The sequence below is a fragment of the Alligator mississippiensis genome, chromosome 5 (assembly GCF_030867095.1).
Source record: "Alligator mississippiensis isolate rAllMis1 chromosome 5, rAllMis1, whole genome shotgun sequence".
In the NCBI taxonomy this organism is placed as follows: domain Eukaryota; kingdom Metazoa; phylum Chordata; order Crocodylia; family Alligatoridae; genus Alligator; species Alligator mississippiensis.
Window position 1 is genome coordinate 11,885,001 of NC_081828.1, and position 20,100 is coordinate 11,905,100.

The 20,100-nt window shown below is 43.4% G+C and overlaps 1 long non-coding RNA gene across 6 annotated transcripts in view; it reads left to right on the plus strand.

The window, feature by feature from the left end:
- LOC109281096 (uncharacterized) overlaps positions 1-20,100 on the plus strand; it is a 74,666-nt gene that overhangs the window by 52,326 nt on the left and 2,240 nt on the right. For 2 of the 6 annotated variants that reach the window (XR_002087633.2, XR_002087637.2), the window contains 2 exons: positions 4,687-6,889; positions 11,859-15,016. This is a non-coding gene — a long non-coding RNA (uncharacterized LOC109281096). Of the gene's footprint in view, positions 1-4,686; positions 6,890-11,858; positions 15,017-20,100 lie in introns of those variants that run through there. The other 4 variants (XR_002087640.2, XR_002087638.2, XR_002087636.2 and 1 more) reach the window with 4 other exon arrangements.

Here is a 20,100-nt window from a genome sequence, read left to right on the forward strand (position 1 = left end):
CACACATATTTTAAGTGATGTTACTGCACATTAGGGTCACACTACCATGCAGTAGCATGTTAGCACTGTTAGTGCTGTGACAGGCTACTGAGCAGTAATATTCGGCCATTGCGCAGTCAGCATCTCGTGTAGACATGCCCATGGAGACTGGTGCTATGGCATGGAGACTCGACAAATTAAGGGAGAAACAAGATTCTTTTTGCATTTGACTTAATGAATATTGGACTACCTCCACAGAAGGCAATGCAATAACATAGATGTAAAACTGGTGTTTTTACATGTAAAACCTTAAGTGTTTGTTTAACCTGTCCCTGCTTGCAGATACAGTAAACAGTCATTTCTTTCTTTCTCCTTTTTTTTTAATTCTCTTTCAGCCAGGGGTTTTCCTTCCCAAAACCCCCCAGGGAGTTAATATATGATCTTAGGTGGTAATAGAAAATGTGTTTTTGTTGTTCATGATAATAAATAATACATTCATCTAAATTTATTCTGGGCTAGCTTTTCCTTCTGGCCATCCTCTTCTACTTCCCATTTTACAACATCCATCTTGAAGGTATTTTCAGCACTTGTTATACAACTGAATGTAAAAATCTCCACCAAGACAGCTACTCCGTGTTTTTGCAGGAAGCACTGAGGCACGGTACAGACATTGTACTTTTACCAGTATATGTGATCAGAAACCGCTCTATACCCAGAACAGAACTGAAGTTTGGCACGCACAGACTGGTTTCAGAATGGCAGAACCTGGTTCAAGATTTGCCCCTACATCCCCACCAAAAGGCTAATATGTGTTGTGCTCTGATCTAGACTACTCCGCTTACAGAAAACCACGTCACTTAGATTCTGCCTCGGGCTTTTTGAATGTCTGTCCCTGGCCTGAGAGTATGTTGCTTCAAGACCAACTATCTGGTGACACAGGCTTAGATCTTCCAAGGAATGAAAGTTCATATCTAGCTTCCAACATCATGTTTACCGTATGGACTTGTTTGACAAAGCCCAAATACTGATTTGACCTCAGCTGCAGCCTTTGCCTTTTCCTCTTGATTCAGTCTGTAACCTGGCTGTACCAGAGTGTGTGCTCCCCTCTCCAATAGAAGGGGATGGTCAGCAGGGTGTATGTGCTGGAGATGGAAACTGCAGCTTGCTTGCAGTTTCCCCTTGTCCAGTGTCCCTATAGAGGAAGACCAGGACACTGTAGCTTAACTATATATATGGTTTATTCAGGTGCAGAATAAAAGTGAAAGGGATAGAATAACTGGATAGGTGATAAAGATAAATAGTTACATATAATATATTCAAGTCAGCCAATAACAGAACAGGTAAGCATAGCAATCCCCAAGACCCACAAGGGAAACCTTGCCCACGGATCCCCAGAGGGTATGTGTGTCCCAACAATCGATGGGCAAGCACCCCAGCATATAAAACACAACAAACAATCAATAAACACTCCAAAATGCAAGACACGGCAAGTAATTAATAAACACTCCAAAATATATGGCAATCCTGAATACCCCCTTCCTCTAGAGGAGTTTCTTTTTCTCTAGCATGAACCCTCTGATGGGGATATCCACTGTGTCCCTCCTCGGTGGGAAACCCCTAGCCTGAGAACTCACACTTCCTGGCAAGTAGGGGTCCAGCAAGGGTTCCTGGTGTTTCATCCCCAACTAGGCAAACGGCTCCTGCAGCGGGTGCTCTGTCTCAGTCTCCTCGTGGGGTGTGTGGCTTGTTCACATGCCTGGATGGCTTGGCCTCCTCGGCAGGTTGTGGGCCAGGGCAGCCTCATGCGTGCCTAGGGCCAGGGCTCTAGTACAGGACTGCCGTGCTGCAGAGACTGCACTGCCCATGGACCCTCGCACCCAGCAGCGGGAATGGGGCCTAAACTGCCCCCTTTCCCCCCACTCCAAAGGCCCTCAGTCCATCAATGGCTCAGTGTCTGCACTGGTGCCGGCCTTGTACCAGTGTTGGAGACCCAAGCCGCCTTGGGCGGCTCCAAAGGTCCCGGTCCTTCTCAGACCCTCTGTGCAGCGACACCTGCACTGGCTGACCATGCTCTCTCGCAGCAAGGATTTGGGGACACGGCCGCCTGCCACTCCTGTCTGACGGCAGAGTCTTTGGGCTCTTCAGGGCAACTGGAAGCACCCCTCGGGTAGCTCTTTCCCAGCTCTTCCTCATCCCCTGCTTCTTCTTTCTTCTCTATCCCTCATTGTCTCCTCTACATGCTGTGCATGCAGCTCCTTATATACACTTTTGGGGCTCCGCCTCAAGAATGAAGACTGGCCAATCGGGGGGAGGTGGAGCACAGTCTTCAATTAGGTCTGCTCCTCACTTGGCCCCAACATAGGGGTGGGGTGGACTCCTCCCGAGGCTCCTCTCCTGCTCATCTCTGATTGGTGGGTTTGCCTTACCAATTGCTTGGCAATTTTCTAAGCCCGAGGAACTGGGCAGAGTTAGGCAAGCCCACCACAAGTAGTATAATACTATTAAATGAGGAGCAAGTGCTGTTATTAATTGCAAAAGAATCTCAATTACAACTGCCTTGTTTGTACTGACTCAGCTTTCCACAAAGACCCTCTCCTGGGACTGATATTTCCCATGTTTAGTCTCAGTTGCAAGGTGAATTAAAAAAAAAAACAACAGAGGGGAAAAATATTTTAACCTTTTATCAGATGCACATAGCTGAAAAACATTCATTTTTCCTCACCGTAAACATTACTGCTACACATTTTCCCATAAAACTAAAAAAACAGCCGTCTTTTAGAAGCTTAGGCCAATGCAGAGTGACCATACTTCAATGTTTCTTCTATCTGAAAGCTTCTACCAGTTTGAAATATATTTTGCTATGTTTAGAATAGCCTAAGATGAATGTTAGCCCTCAACCCAAACTTCTGCAAATGCTTCCATTTTGAAGCATGTCCATTTTGGAGTGTGCCCATGGGAAAGGTTTAAAAATATTGGAGCTCTTAAGTATAATATATATATAAAATTGGAGCTTGAATGCTAGCTGCCAAATATTCTCACTAGACATACTGGAGATTCTCAACAAGGCTATGCAAGGCTGAGCCACTTCTATTATGACATCTCATTGTGTGTTTTCTTGGCTTGGCTTGACTTAGAGATCTTAGGCAGAGCCGGAGCCGCTGGTGGGATAACTTGATTGACAAATTTCAAAGGTATCACTGAAAGGTACACAACAAAAAAACCTCACGTATTTGCAGTAAGACATTATCTGTACAGCAGAAATGGGTATTAGAAAGTACTAAAAAGTAAGAAGACAGGAATAGGCATGGCAAAAGGTAGATGTAAAAGTGTTCCCACAAGATTCACTGTACTGTGTAATATTTGGCATGTGTCATTCAAACTTTCTATATGCCCCTTCCTAATGGGTTAGTTCTAAACCAGTGGTTTTCAAGCTGGGTTATGCGGTGCTTTGTCAAGGGTACATGCCTAAATTTTAATAGTGACAGGGAAGCTTCTTTTTAGGTTAACACACAGAGTAATAGGGCTGGGTTCCCTGCTTTACCTTTTGTCTTGCTTAGCTCTACCTATTTACATTTTCACTGAAATCCTACCACACTTTTAGCTTCTCTCATCCCTTGGGAGCCTCAGACCAGCAGAGACTCCCTATACCTGACCAAGGGTGACTGCCCCCGAAAGCTTGCTAAGAACTTTTTTCCAACTACTCAGCTGGTCTAATAAAAGATATTGCATCTACCCAAAGAACCTTGCCTGCCACAAAGAGTAATGGCATTGCTGCCCATCGATGTTGGTGTTGACTCTCTTCCTAAGGAATGAACACACAGAGACTCATCAGCTCTAGGGAGCAAGAGCAACAATATTTTGCAAGTAAAGGATTAAGGATTCAATTATATTCTTAGAATCAGTAACTCTTATTCATGCTGGGTAATAACTTGACATTCACAAGCGGCTCCTACTAAACTCCAAGGGAGTTTTAAGGTGGTCAGCCCTTTAAAGTATCAGCTGGTTATACAAAGCCTCAATATGAAGTTTTCAGCGTGGAGCTAGGCTCCTGCTTTTTAAAATCGTGGCCATCGGGGTTTGTTCCTTTGAGGTATTCATCTGTGAAAGTTTTCAGTGCAGCAAAATGTGACTATCTTTAGATATTCCTCTGGTTTCTGCTTCAATAACTGATACAAATAATGTCCATTTCCTCTATTATTAATCAAACACATTTGTATCGGTACATGGTCATTTAGCAAGAGAGGTTTGCCGAGGAAGCAGCTGGTTGCTTTCAGAAGAACACAATGCCCCACAAAATCCAGGGCAATAGACCATACAGCCAAGCCAAGAGCAATTTTGCTCACATAAAACCATCATTGAAAGCCCTCACTTGGCATCTTCTTAGTTGAGTGAAAGATGACTTAAGTGCCGCACAATAAAACAACCTGGGATTGTTTTATTACTTGAAGGCTGTAAACTGCTGAGTTACAGATGTTACCTCAGCTGGGATTAAAGCCATCACGCTTTTACATCGGTTTCAGTAAAAACATGTATATTCTGTAATCACCGGCCAAAGTTTCTGGCTGTGGTGCTTTGGAACAACTACTACATACTCGTTTGCCATTGCTCTCTGGAGCAATTGTCTGCCTGTTAATTTATTCATGTCACTGGGAGTCTACTTGACTCTTGCATGTCAGCATTAAACCTTGTCTGTTTTTGTTTCATTAGAAATGTTAAACGACTCGAACTTGAGCGATGCTTGCAAAGGAATGAAAGCAGCTGAGCCCACCGCAACTCACCCGTAGCAAGTACTCGGCTTTCCTCAGGAGTCAAATTGTTTCTGATATGACCTCAGTGTCTCTGCCTTCGTGACTGTGCCTGGCGCTGCAGGTCACCCCTCACGTCTCTTAACCTTTGATGGGAAAAGGGCTGCCTAATGCTTAGCCCCTGCATTTGTGTTCTCCAGCTTCCCTTTCTTCCACCTCGGCCTTGATCTTTTAGAGCTAACAGCAATAACTCTCACCGACGTTATCTACACCATTTAAAACTTAGGCACATCCCAATTAATCTCCCCAGCTATTTCAAGGTTTTTAAGTTGCATGCATTAAGAGCCTCCAGTCTCTTCCTGTAGCTCATAACTCTCTCCGGCCTAAACCATCTGCCCTGTTCTTCCCTGCACTTCATTTAGATTTTAGGTTTTATATTTGTATATGTAATCCTTTGGCATGGGAGGTCCTACAAATTAAGTTTCTATGTCTCATTTCACTTGTGGCTTAAAAAAAATCCACGTTGTGAATCTTAAACTCTTCAATGCATTAAGAGAGAATGTCCTAATGGTCTTTTTTTTTTTAATTGACACTCTTCCTTTTGTTTCTTTTTGTTTCTATGTAACTCAATTATGAATTGTGGCAAATGAGCAGATTTACCCACAAATTATCGACAAAACAACAGGTACCGACACGGGTAAAAGTGTATGCTATGTACCCATGCGCTAGTCTTATCATGAGACTAGCGCAAACTCTTCCTCCCCCCCCTATCTCCTCAATATGCTTCAGTGGGGACTCAAGGAGCTGGCACAAGGCGGTGCCTTCCACTGGCGCCTTTCAGAGGAAACGATGTTATTCTTCAGCATCTCAGCTTTCAATTAAAAACACTGAAGTCTCTGGCTGTTATGGCTATGAAGAAAACCTCAAAAATGTGAACCAAGTGGAAGGGATGCAGAGACAAATCTGACAGCAGCCTGGAACAATACCTCTGAGAGGTGTGAACTTTCTCCAGCAGTTACCGTGATTTTTACGTCTTGTCTTTATTAACTCTTTCACTCCTCAGGCGAGAGAGGAGAGGGATAACTATGCAATTTCTGACAGGTGGTGTCCCCTAGTGCCATGGGTACATAGCATTTGGAATATACCTTCAAACATTTGTGGGAGAAAATCAAGCCCCAGGACCATAGCACCACCCTTGGGAATAAGCAAGCTGCACTGATGGTGCAGCCAGCTCAAGGAGTACAAGGGAGCTCAAACAGCTCATGTAGCTGCATTTGAAACCATCTGCACCATCTGCCCTGCTGGCATCTCATTTTGACCACTCTCCTGGGTGGAAATGATTTTGTGAGCAAAGCTTGGAAGAGTACCACCTCATTATTGTTTCCATTAGCATTACCAAGAAGAAGGCCAAGTAATTTCAACCACTGAGATCCATTTGTAATGTGGCTATCAGCCCATTAAGAACCAGGGCTTATTAACTGCATTTGAATGCAACCTGGGGCTGTGGGTAGAAGGGTGCCTTCTGATAGATGTCTTTCCTGATGGGGATTTTTGTTCCTCCAGGTCTCTCTCCCTCATACAAGCCCACACACTAGCCCTTTCTTTTTGCACAGGCATTTCATAGCGCTAACGTATGAGCATGGTAAGTGGCATTATTTATGGATTCTCAGACTGCCTCCCTTGTGTTAGTCACTTATTAATGAACCTATCAGCTTCAGCATGTGGATTTGGTTCAAAGGACAAAGCCTGTTTACATATGGGAAATATTTCCTCTTGTAGCAGCAAGTGAGCTGCATTGTTTCTGCAGCAGCTTGACAATAGATTGCGAGGCTGCAAGTGCTGCATCTGCTGCAAATGTGCTCGGCTGAAAACAGCAACGCAACGTTTGCTGTAAAAGAAAGAAACATTCATTATTATTTTTATTGCTCCCAACTACTGTAAACTGTGGAGGAATAGAGCTGCAAAGCTAGCCATTAAACTGTCTGCTCTTTCCTGTTTAAACAAGGCCTCTCCTGGGTTTTAGCTGCCTCAACCACTGTGGGTCAACATCCAGGAAGGAAGACGTTTCTAAGGTAACCACCGTGGCCTTCTACTAAGGTGGTTCCATGAAAGCGCAGAACTGGTGAGAGTGACAAAAAGCAGTTCATTGGATAATGTACAAAAAGGTAAAAAGTTATTGCATGTAGACTGTTTTCATAATGAGGCCATTCAGGCGTAAAATCACTTTAAATAGGTAGTTTGTTTCCACATTGCAGAATTATTTTCGTCCTACTCTTTCAAGGGATAGTTTATCTAGGCACGGGGGTGTATAAATAATAAATAGCCCTGGGGGCAAGATGTTTTTTCTCTCCCCCACTGGTATCCTGTTGCAGTTGGTCAGAGGCAGCAGAATGAGGTTTGGAGGGTGGGGGCATTAAATCTTATTTGCATTGAATATAGTACTTTGCAAAAGGCCACACATTGTATTTGCAGTTGCAACATCCCCAAACAAACAGCAAATTCTCAGTCCGGTATTGTCATTAAATATAATTTCTGTGGCAGATAAAACCATCAGTAAATGCAAGGGCAATTCATTCAGGCCCAAGGATACTTCCGTGTGTAATGTCTCACCTACACACCAATAGGTAGGAATACATGAATGGATACTGTGAAACCTACTCTAGGTACCAAAGGAACAGGCACAGTACAAAATACCTGGGTAACAGTGGTAGATGAACAGATATTATGCTTGGGTCTATTACTTTAGGAAGCATTTTATGCATAAGTGTCACGGTGTCATCCAGTCAGGTTTATCAGCTGATGATGATCACATCTATACAGGAAAAATATTTTGAGAATAACAACATCCAGGATGGCAGCCACCAAGGTGGTGGAAATAATTCAAGTGGACACAGTATAATATCTGCCCTGAGGTTCAAACACTCTTGTGGGTATTTGATTGCCCAGCCTCTGGCAAAGATATTCAAAAACGCGTGGTGCTCGGGTGAAGTACCCAAAGATTGGAAGAAAGCCAATATGGTGCCTATCTTCAAGAAAGGGAGGAAAGTAGATCTGGGGAATTACAGGCCAATCAACTTGACCTCCATCCCTGGAAAGATTTTGGAAAAAATTATTAAAAAGACCATTCTAGACAAGCTGGCTGATAGCAACATCCTGAGGTATAGCCAGCATGGGTTTGTTGCAGGTTGTTCTTGCCTGACCAGTCTCATTTCCTTCTATGACCAGGTGATATATCACCTAGACAAGGGAGAAGAGATTGATGTCATATATCTGGACTTTAAAAAGCCTTTGACCTGGTATCCTATGATCTCCTCATAGAAAAATTGGCCAACTGTGGTGGCCTCAGCTACATCACAGTCTGATAGCTGGGGAATTGGCTCCGAGGTCAGACCCAGAGATTGGTAGTCAATGGAAGTGAATCATCCTGGTGCTCCATGACCAGTGGTGTCCCCCAAGGCTCTGTGCTTGGACCTATACTCTTTAATGTCTTTATTAACAATGTGGACACTCATGTCAGAAGTGGACTGGCCAAGTTCGCCGATGACACCAAACTTTGGGGTAGAGTGTCCACACCCGAGGATAGGCTGGTGATCCAGGCTGACCTTGATAGGCTTAGAAAGTGGACGGATAAAAACCTGATGACATTCAATATGGAAAAAATACAAGGTACTCCACCTTTGGGGGGAAAAAAACCCACATCACACTTACAGGCTCGGCACTGCTACACTTACTAGCGCCACAGCTGAAAGGGACTTGGGGGTTACGACTGACCACAAGATGAACATAAGCCACCAATGAGATATCGCAGCTGGTAAAGTGAACAAAACTGTGGCTTGCATCCATAGATGCATTTCTCCATATTGAATTCCATCAGGTTTTCATCCACCTTGGGGGACCGATTGGGGGTCACGATTGAGCACAAGATGAACATGGGCCACCAATACAATACTGCAGCTGGCAAAGTGAACAAAACTCTGGCTTGCGTCTACCAATGCATTTTCAACAAGACCCAGGATGTCTTCCTCCTGCTGTACTCAGCCTTGGTGAGGCCACAGCTGGAGTACTGCATCCAATTCTGGGCTCCACAATTCAGGAAGGATGTGGAGAAGCTTGAAAGTATCCAGAGAAGAGCCATGCGCATGATCAGAGGGCAAGAGAACATGCCTTATGATGAAAGGCTGAGAGCTATGGGGCTCTTCAGCCTGGAAAAGCATAGGCTCAGGGGGGACTTGGTGGCAGCCTATAAGTACATCAGGATTGTGCATCAGGATCTGGGGGAATGCCTGTTCACCAGAGCTCCCCACGGGATGACAAGGTCCAACAGTCACAAACGCCTCCAAGACCTTTTTAGGCTGGACATAAAGAAAAACTGGTTACTGTCCAAGCCCCCAAGGCCTGGAATAGACTGCCTCCAGAGGTGATGCAAGCACTTCCTCTGGACTCCTTTAAGACGCATTTGGACGCTTATTTTGCTGGGATCCTTTGACCTCAGCTGACTTCCTGTCCCTGGGGCAGGGGGCTGGACTCGATGATCTTCCGAGGTCCCTTCCAGCCCTAATGTCTATGAAATCTGTGATTGACATGTGTATGGTTTAAAGGTGACCAAGTTAGAGCACTCATCATTCAGGTTATGGAAACAGAGCAAGTGTTTGAACAGATTAGGTCTAATGTAGGCTACTTGAAAATGTCATCCTGCTATTAATGATTAGAGACTCCAAAGGTTAATCAGACCTTACACATCAGCCAAACTGGGCAGAAAGTCCCCTCTGTATTTTGACACTTTCGTTCCAGTTCTGGGATCAATAAGGAATTCGAGAGGCACTTAATGAATCTGTTTAATGAATAATCTATTTATTATTATCTTTTTCATATTAACTTCGAACCTCAAAAAAAGCTTGTTATGCCAACTGAATTGGTGAGGTCTTTATCTGAATAAGTTTATCTGAAAAATCCCCTTTCTCTAAAAAAAACCATTCCAATTATAAGCAGAAAAAATCACTAGCTATTTAAATATATGAATTAAGCACTTAGCAAATACTGTAAATCAGGTCAGGTCAGGCCTGAGGCCGCTGTGACCATCTGGGCACCCTAGGTGCTGTAACACCCCTCCTCCACTCTGCCATGTTTGGCTAACTTTGTGTACTGTCAGTTGAAGCCCCAAACAGATGTGAAAATCTCTTTATTTCTAGTGATATTTTTGTAATGTTCCAGATATAATATTCTGTTATATTCCCACTTCCTCGCTACAGAGCGTTCCAGTAGGCCATCAAGGGAGCTGGCTTGAGACTGGCTTGAAAACTAGTTAGGTTTTTTATATTATGACTTAATATTTACTAGCAAATCTGCTTTATCAGTAGCTTCAGTTTTAGGAATAACTTTGAAAACTTTAAAAGGTTTGTGTTTGCAACGTTTTCTGTTTCGTTTTTGGTTTGTTTTGGTTTGCTCTTTCTGCAGGGCTTTGTACTCTCCAGTTTCTTTGGGGTAAAATGTTATTTGTGGAGATGTAGAAATTCAGACTTCTTCAGAGCAATAAGAACAAGGGGTTTCTGTACTGCCACAACCCAGCACCCATCAGGGAAGGTAGATCTATCTCCTCCCACTTCAGTTAGTTATAAGTTACTTCCTCTACTCAAGGTCACCGCTTCCAAAACCTACCTGTCATGCATATATTAAGCCTAATTAGATATCTTTGTAAGATTGGGGGTGCGTCTACACAAGACATTAACTGTGCAGTTGACTAATTAATTGCACAGTAAATGCCTTGGCATCTACATGTGTGCCCCTACTAGGCTGGAGTAAACTAGTTTACTATGCAGCAGGATAGTACTTATCCTGCTGTGCTATCCTGTTGTGGAATAAAAAACTCCTCAGCAGTGCAGGTGTACATGTTGCCCTGGCCACCTGGGGCATGAGGGTGCTTCAGTACAGGGGTTGCCAGCCAGTTAGGCCCACACTGAAGCACTCTCATGCCCCAGCTAGCCTCTCTGCAGCGTGGAGCTAAGGGAGCAGCCGTGGGCTAGCAGGCTGACTCCCTGGGCCACCTGTCAGTTGGGGCTGCTCTGATCTGACTCAATATGCTATACATGAATAAACTCCAGAGTTTATTGCTCCCAGGCACATGTTCAAACAGCGTGCCCAAGAGCAATAAACTCCGGCACAATGCTGTGTTCAGTTTTGGGCCCCCCACTACAGAAAGAAAATGGACAAATTGGAGAGGGTCCAATGGAGGGCAACAAAAATGGTGAGGGGGTTGGGGGACATGACTTATGAGGAAAGACTGAGGGAACTGGGCTTATTTAGTCTAGAAAAGAGGAGACTGAGAAGGAATTTAATAGCAGCCTTCAACTACTATGAAGATGGAGCTGGATTGTTCTCAGTGATGGCAGATGACAGAACAAGGAGCAATGGTCTCAAGCTGTAGCAAGGGAAGTTTAGGTTAGATATTAAGATATGAGGAAGAATTTTATCACTCGGAGGGTAGTAAAACACTGGAACAAGTGTTTCCACAAAGAGGTTGTGGAATCTCCATCCTTGGAGGTTTTTAAGGCCCAGCTAGACAAAGCTGTGGGTGGGATGATATAGGGCTGGTCCTGCTTTGAGCAGGGGGTTGGACTAGATGACCTCCTGAAGTCCCTTCCAACCCTCATTTTCTATGATTCTAATAACCTCCAGCATTTATTCATGCACCATAATTGCACATGTAGACATGCCCTGAGGGACCAATATTGCTTCAGAGAATGGCCCCATCCTGAGCCTGTTGAGGTCAATAGATGCTCTACATATGAAGTGGTTCTTGGACTTAAAACATCATCCCTCATTATTACCACTGGGACAAATTTAAAGCCAGATACCTGTTAAAGTGACATGGGCACTGAGGTTTATCTGCTGCTCACCTGAGTTGAGGGATACTCTATAAATACTGCCTGCGTCTCTAAACCTGACTAGCTAATCTCTTAATAAATGAGAGAGAGAAGCTTCTCTAAACTGGATTTATATTTGAATATAGAAGGAAAATTTGTATTTACGAACATGTGTTGGGAAACAGAATACTTCAAAAACGAAGACAATTATAATTGTGTAACAGGGCTAAGTCGCTCTTGATAGCCTTAACTTTGATCTCTGCATTGTTCATAGTCAGTCCACCAGTCCAGCAGGAAACAACAACTGAGACAAACTGAAGATGTGAAACACCCCTTGTACAACTATCCCACAGCATACAAATGTCTGAAGCCAAGCAGGAGCTTCCTCACCAGCACCCAAACACTCGATGCCAAACCCAAGGAGACATGACTACAGGTATGGAACAAGAGGCTAAAGAAAATATTAGGCACCGGAATATCCAGTTTTTCATTGTCAGAGTCCTTGCCGTCAGGGTCTGACAAACCGTGGCAAAGATGGTGATGTTTCAACTGCCTACATACCAGAATTGGATGCTCCAAGGAACTAATGAAGAAGTGGGGGCTTTACCATCGGTTTAACCATCTGTGACTGTGACACAGAGCCTCAGACTATGCAACACCTGCTGCAGTGCCTGCTGCTTGAAGGCATGTGTACAATGAAAGGTCTTGCAAAATACAATAAATGAGCACCAGCATGTCTAACAAAATAGTCAAGCGTGATGTTGAGACATAAGTCTACCTTCATTATATAAGAAAGCTACCAGCATGTTTAATCTACAGTATATTGTACAGCAAAGTAGATATGGCTTTGCCTTATAGGTATATGGGTTGTAAGTTAGTAGCAGCCAAGAAAACCTGTAACACACATCCTGAGGAAAAAATATTGGAAAGATGGGAAGGGTGTTGTAAGTAGTGGCTTGCCCACAGTAACAATTAAAGTATGTATCAGAGCTGTAAATAGAAACCAAGAAACCCTGCTTTACCCACCATATCCTCCTTCATACCAACAGAAGACAAAATATTAGCATTGCTATCTTGTCAAGTGAGATGTAACTGGAAACAACTTCTAATTGAGCAAATGGGAAACTAGAGATTGGGTTATCCTGCTTGCCATTGGCTACAGAGCTATGTGATCTGGGCTAAGACCATCAGTAGTGAAGAGTAGCAGTGCTGCTCATACCCAATGGGAGAGAGGTGATGGTGAAAAGGGAGAGGAGCTATACTATTGATATACTGGTGGAAGAAAGGAGGAAGTGTCATCGCCTGGACTTAGAGGAGAGTGGAAAGAGACATGGAGTTTGGTGTAGCTGAGGGTGAAGGAGGTGATAAAGAGACTGAAATGTGGAAGGAGTGGTAGATTTGGTTTGTCCAAGAGGACATCCCTACTACATGATATGTCAGTGGGGTAGCACAGGAATGGAAGGAAAGAGGGGTAGAAACAGGTGGAGAAGGCTCCAAACTTGCAAAGAGGTTCAAAGTTGTTGGAAGGGGAGAGATAAAACAATAGGTTATCATTAGAGTGCAGGGCCTTCAAACTAAAGTCTAATTTCTGTGCACCAGATATTTAAGTGTTGGTTCAAAGGTCACCTTGCAATACCATTCCCCAAAGAAGGATGATGCTCCTTTTCACTAAAAACAGAAACCATGGAGTAAGGTTCTGCCCTCAGTTAGTATCAACAGTCAGATCTGGACACGCTCAATGCTGGAGAGATGTCTAGAGATCAATAGAAAAGCAGCCAGTGCCAAAACAGATGCTGATTATGTCACTGGCACTGAGATGGGGTCATATTTATCTTCACTCACCACAACTAAGTGTAGACCTGTCAAATAGACTGAAAAAAATTGTAGATGAGGATGAGAGAAGCACAGACAGCTGGCCTCAATTACACCGAGATCCAGGAAAAAGTGCTCAATCAGGAGCAGGCAAAGGAAGATAAGGAGCCTTTCTCACTTCCCTGCCTGGGCTACCTATATTAAGGGAGACAAACAGGAGAGGGGGAAGTGAAAACAACTGCCCTTGAGCTGAGAAGATCCACTATTCTTGGCACGCTGGCCAAAAGAAATCGAAAGTTGAAACCAAAAATGCTGGCACAGAGTAGTTCTTCCATAGAGCAAAGGGAAAGCTCTGCTCTGCTTATGGCTGGCCCTTTGTGACAGCAATACAAGTCTCGCCCAGGTCACTATGCACAGATGTAAACAGACCTGCCTACTAGGGGTGTGCGAAGCAGGCCCTATTTGATTCTGATTTGGCCCGAATCAGGGACAGTGATTCAATTCATTGATTCAGATCACTGTCCCTGATTCAATTCGTCCGAATCTGAATCTGAAGATTTGATGCTGATTCAATCAATCAGCAATTCGAACATAGATGCAGAGAGTCCGCCAGGGAGAGTGCGGGGGAACCCCTGTGCCCCCTGGCTTGGTGATCAGTCACAGGGAGACGCTAGGTGCCCCCCCAGACCCAGAAGGCACCAGTTGCCAAGACGGGAGAAGTGCAGACGGGGTCCCCTTGCGCACTCCCCAGGGGACCCGGAAGAGGACCAGAAGTGCTTCTGGTCCACTTCCATGTCTGCTGCTGAGCACTCTAGGGAGCCCCCCGCGCTTCTGTGTCCCAGCATCTCGGCATTCACGAGCCACCTGCTACCTAGAGGTATTGCAGAAAAAGCATTTAAAGCTGTCTCTATCTCCGAATTGCCAAATCTTTCTGAATCTCTCCGAATCAATTCAGAATGTTCCGATTCTATTCAGAGAGATTAAAGGGTCCCTGATTCGCTTCGGTTTTGCAGATTCAGCCACCAAATCAGGCCAAATCTCTGCCAAATCAGGGACCAAAGCTTTGCACGGCCCTACTGCCTACACAGAGACATTTCTGTTGTATTTGTATAAAAAATAAACTGACAGTTTTGTATTCTGTAGCACAAGGGCAGGCTAACATTTTTCGTGTTAAGCTTTTTTTCTCAGTAAAAATGCAGAATTGTTATTTATAAGTGGTATATAAATACAAGGTCTCTTTTTTATTTCCTTCCCAAAATGTTCATTTAAAAAAAATAAAAAATTGCAAAGAATTTTGGACAGACCAATTCTGATCCTTTCAATATGAGATATTTGGATGCTGGCATCTGAATTGACTTTCTGTTTCAGGAATTTATTTTTATGTTTTTGAGTTTAAAAAAGCAAATATTTAAAAAGTGAAAAAATGTTGATTGACTGGTCAATTTTTTCCAAATATATGAGTCACCAAAAAAATTGCTTTTATTGTGAACCAGATTTCTTTCTTTTTTGTTTTTTGTACTTTTCAAGTTACCCAGTGTAAGCTGTAGCTCACAGAACTATGTATATAAATAAATGAGGATGCTATAGTAAGAAATTCATGTCCAAAACGAGTGAATTGAAAGTTAAGGCCAAAACCCCCATCCACTGTACTTATCTAATTAAGTTCAGCTGGTCTATGGAGTCACTAATCTTCTCCACCCCTATTTGACCTTAAAACCCCCTTTCTAAGTAGTCAGTTAATGATTTGTTTTTTGCTTTTTGGTGGGGGGGGGGTTTGGAGTGAGGGGGTGGTTTTTTTTGGGGGGGGGTTTACAATAGCTCTACTGGTTCTTGCTGGGGATAAAAGCAACCATCATGGGTGAGGCAGGAACTTTGGAGGTGGTGGACATAACAGGACATGCCTTTTGGAGACAGGGGCACGGCCATATCTTCTTGGTCAGGGGTTGCACTTCCTAACCCCTCTAGTTTCAAATCAAAATCCTGACATGGCTGAGAGCACACAATATTTTGAGAAACACTCAAATAATATTTCTTTATCAAATTTCTTTAAGGGCCATATTTAAATTGGGAGCTACACACAACTTGAAAACTATGGTTTGACCCTCCCTCCCCATAGCACGTGTCCCTTTCTTCGTGATTCATTGGTACATCAACACTGTCATTGTAGAAGGCTAGTGTGGTGTCCTGGCTTGGTTCTGTTACAGGCATGGTGGCAAACATATCCCCTGTATCTCCTTCTCAGCTCCTACATCGCATACAACAGACTTTGCTCCTTAGTTGCATTATGGATGCTGCAACAGTTAATAGGGTGCAAAATAGGTTGGGGGATTTTTTAATCATTGAGGAATGTGGGTCAAATTCTCATAAAAGTCAAATGAAAACCCTTCTACTAGTGAGATAACACAGCCAAAGCAGCCTCCTGTGACCACCCAAGGAATAAGCAAAGCTTAGTTACAGCGTGGAGGTGGATCAGATAAAACTATCCTAGAAATTGTTCAGGAGGCCTATGTTAGTTCAGTTCCCAATGCAAGTTTGTCTGGGCTTTGGGCTTTCTCTCTGCCTTTATTGCCCCAAATATTCCATTCTGTTAAACCAGCATTATTCTAAGATTCACCGTTGCTTTTCCTTTAAAAAATCCATGTTTCTTGCCAGGGGTTGTTTTATTTTTTTCTCTGCAACAATAAAACAAACACAAACACCAACTATGCAAGTGACTGAAAATCCCTGGGCTCTCTGGGGCTTTTGTGGTGGGCTGTCAATATTTTCTTGATTTAAACCCAACAGATTAAACAATCAGGCAGTAGGTTTGTCTTAACAATTGTTAACATCTCCCAACACCTAATTAATCTATGCAAGAAGTGTTGGTAAAGGATGAAAACAACCTGCACTTAACTGGCATTCCCAGCGTTCTTTGTTTTTATCTTCCTTCCATGTTTTTGCTGATGGCTGAGTGGCAATTAATTTAAAACAACTTAGATAAAAGAAGGATGGAAACTGTATTACTGGTGTTATGTTTCTATGCCAGTTTTGCCTAGGGACAGTTTCCCAGAAACAAAGCTAATAGGCAAGCTATTAAAGCCTTCTAAACTGGAAAAGTTATTTACAGGGTCAGACAGGCCTTACTAACTGGGTAGTCTCAAATTTATCCTGGGTTCCTCTGCTAATTTAAAAATCAAAAAGACATGCTTTAAAATTATAGTCAAGTCAACTGTACAAGAAAATCGAGGGCTGCAAATTGCAATCCCAGCTTCAGTATTTTTTTCTTGTACACGACAGACAACAAAATGTTTCTTTTCCTTAAGAATTGGGGAATCAATTAATTCATTAAGGACTGACCCAAAACACAAGAGCTAATCGTTTCTATTTCCAATGTTTTAAAAGGTAAATTTAGCATGTTTCTCCATTTGTTAGTCACCATCATTCATCTCTGCTCTTCCTGGTTCCAGCTGGGATATGAAGCAGGAATGTCTTGAGGACAGCTCTTCTCAGGCCTTTATTAGCCTAAATGTTAACCAGAAGAACCGCAAATCTCAAGAAAAATCCCTTTCCCTTTCCCTTTGAGATCCAAGAGATTCAGGTGAGCATTTGAGATCCCTACCAAGGTGGTAGGGGAAGCAAGTGGTGATCAAACTAGATGAAAACCATTATATCGGTGTCTGTTTCTACCCTGAAGAATAGGTCTAATACAGGAGTGGGCAATCTTTGTATGTGGCATGTGGCAGGTCAGGGAGGGAGCAGAAAGCAGAGAAGCACATCCATCAGCGATGTGTAGGGGGTGAACGCAGGTGCACGTGCATTCCCAGAGAGTGGCGGTGCACCCCCTATGAAAGGGCACCACTGACACTGCTGATGGATCTGCAGGCAGTCCGCGATCGCTGCTGGCCTTTGCTGACACTGCCGGTGGCATCTGCAGGTGGGAACCGACCACTGTGCTGTAACGGTGGCGCACAGCTTTTAGCCACTGTGTTGCTGTAGCAATGCGCTACAACCGAGGGAACGCATTGCCAGGTGACATGGCTGCAGCATCACAGTTTGTGCCCGCTGACGCTACGTCACCATAGCACATTGCTACGGCATATTGTAACTCTATGTTCCTCCTGCTTGGGCTAATATATTGCTGGGATTATCCACATGGATATTAATGCTCCCCTTTGCAATGATTTTAGTAATGATACAAGCATCATCACATCTGCTGTGAAGCCCTTGATGTTGCTTAAAGACCTCTTTAATAGAAGAATCCCCATAGTGCAGTTATCCCAGTTTGGGCAGATCAGATAGAATGGATGGAGAGATTTATGTCTCTGAGATCAGATGCAAACACAGACTCTTCCACTTTTTTGTAAGTCTTAGGAGGATGTGGGACAAAGCAGCCTGGTGGCATAAAATGAGTTAGGATGCTGTTGGCCAAGGCCACAAATGGGGTGTCAGAAGTATATTAGAAATCAGATGTCTCATATTAGACTAGATGGATATATAAGAAATCAGATGTCTCATATGAGACTAGATCACAAACCATCCAGTTTTGTCAACAACTGATCCTGCATTGTTTTGAGTATGGTATTTTCCTGTTCTGTACTGGAGCAGGCAGAGCCCATGTGTTCAGGGATGGAGCACAGCTGTTTGGATCAAGCTCTGTTTCTTCAAGCTGCTTTTTCCTTCTTGTGGTTCCTTAGGCTCAATGTTGTATGTATTTAGGACTTGCAGATGTCTAGGGTGTGACAGATGTGCTCCATGTAGTGCTTACTGTGCTGACAGGTTACTTTATTAGACACAGAAAGGAGAAGTTGGACTAATGAGTATTTCAGCCCAAGGTAGGACTATGGAACAGGGACCTTTTGTGTGTCTGTGTGTAAGGGTGTGTGCTTGTCCTCAGATATATATGAGATAAGCCTGGTGATTCTGGGTGCCAAAACTAGGGGCATGGATAAATAATTATATCACTTTAAAGGACGGGGGAAGGAGGAGGCATATCATCTGAGTGTATCCCAGATGACCTGTTGTACTTCTGTTTGTAGGCTCCTATCCCATAGTCAGTGGCACAGAACTACAGTAATCTGCCCTTGAATGAAAAAGAGGGTAATTTACTGCAGTTTATCTTCCACTTCCTGAAAGACAGGACAGACAAATGATAAAGCTATACCAAAATTCAGCTGAGCTACAGTAAGTCCTCCCCTAACTCCACTTCCAAAGCAGCTGAATCATTTCATCTGTCCTTGTCCTATGCAATATTACAAAGGGGAGATTTTCAGAGGGAGGGTAGGGGTTAAGCTTTTTCTGAAAAGCCCAAGAATCACTACTCACTTTTAAATATCTTGGCTCTGGTTTTCAGACATTCAGCACAGAAGCGGAGAGAATTTGATCTTCCAATCATTAGAGAAAACGTGGGAGCCAGAGTTATGGACTCAAAGACTTTGGCATCTTTTACACCAGTCTTGATGCTCCTGGTAGCTCCCAGTGTCATTTCTGGTGCAACTGTAATACCGTAGATTACAGACGGTTAGAAGTATGCATACTGCACTGCATCATCAACCAGATTGTACCATCAGGTTTTGCAGGCAACAATAATGGTCTTTCTTTTCTTTCCATCTGGCCCTCTGTATCCTCCAGCAATGGAGTCAGAGCTTTATGGCTACAGCTGTTGCAGAACCCAGATGTCAAATCTTGGATCATTTTCTTCCCAGCAGAGGCAGCTGGAGCTGTGGCTTGCTCAGCTAATAGCTTTGCTGGCAGGGGCTCCGGGACAACAATGGGCCTGAATGCTGATTATGAGACTTGCTGATGGACTCACCTGTCCTCCAACACACTTTTTAATTCACTCTTTCCCTCACAGACCTTGAATCTTTATTGTGGCAAAAAGTTCCCTAGACTTTCAGCAGAAGACACGGCGGTGGTTATTTTGCATAACTGCACTGCTCCTGCCTTCATTTGGAGAGACTGCTTCTAGCATGCAGTCCCCGTAGGGACGTCTCTCCTTATACATTTCTTTCTATGAAATGTGCAGGCAGTAGATCATGTGGAAATCACGTGGGATTTTTTAATGCATCGCAAGATGTTTTAGCACAAGGAACAATATTTCTTAACTATTGGCTTCCCTGAATTGTAATCTTTTCTCATAAGGGAGGAAAGCAGTCAAATGGGAGAATGAACCATAAGCTTTTTGGTTTCCTGTCTTATTGGGATTACTTAGCCATTTGAGCTGCAAGTGTACAGGGTATTGGGACATCTTAGTGCAAGTAGCAAATTTTCCACTGAACCTTTTTGCCTTTGGAAAATTGTTTGGCTGATATTTTTCATTTGACAACCGCAGTCTCCCCACCCCTGACATCTTCAGATCTTGATTCAAGAAAATAGAACATTTTCAGAGAAAAACAAATATTCTTTCAAAAAATAGTGACTCCTTGACTGATATCATAATGTTACATCTATGATAAAGTAAAAAACAGGCTTCAGGGAGGTGAACTTGATGTTCAAGGAGGTCCTTTCCAGCCCTACATTCCTATGCTGCATGTTCCTGTTATATATCTAAGATCTTAAGCCTTTAGCAACACTCTTAAGGCACCTGAGCTATTTCTTTCACATGTACTTTCATTGGCTTCCTTTTACCCAAATATGCTTTAAGTGGGCCACAAGTATCAAAACCCCATCTTACAGATGTGAAAATTGAGCCCATGAGTACTGGAGTGATTTATCTGCAGAGCCTGGAA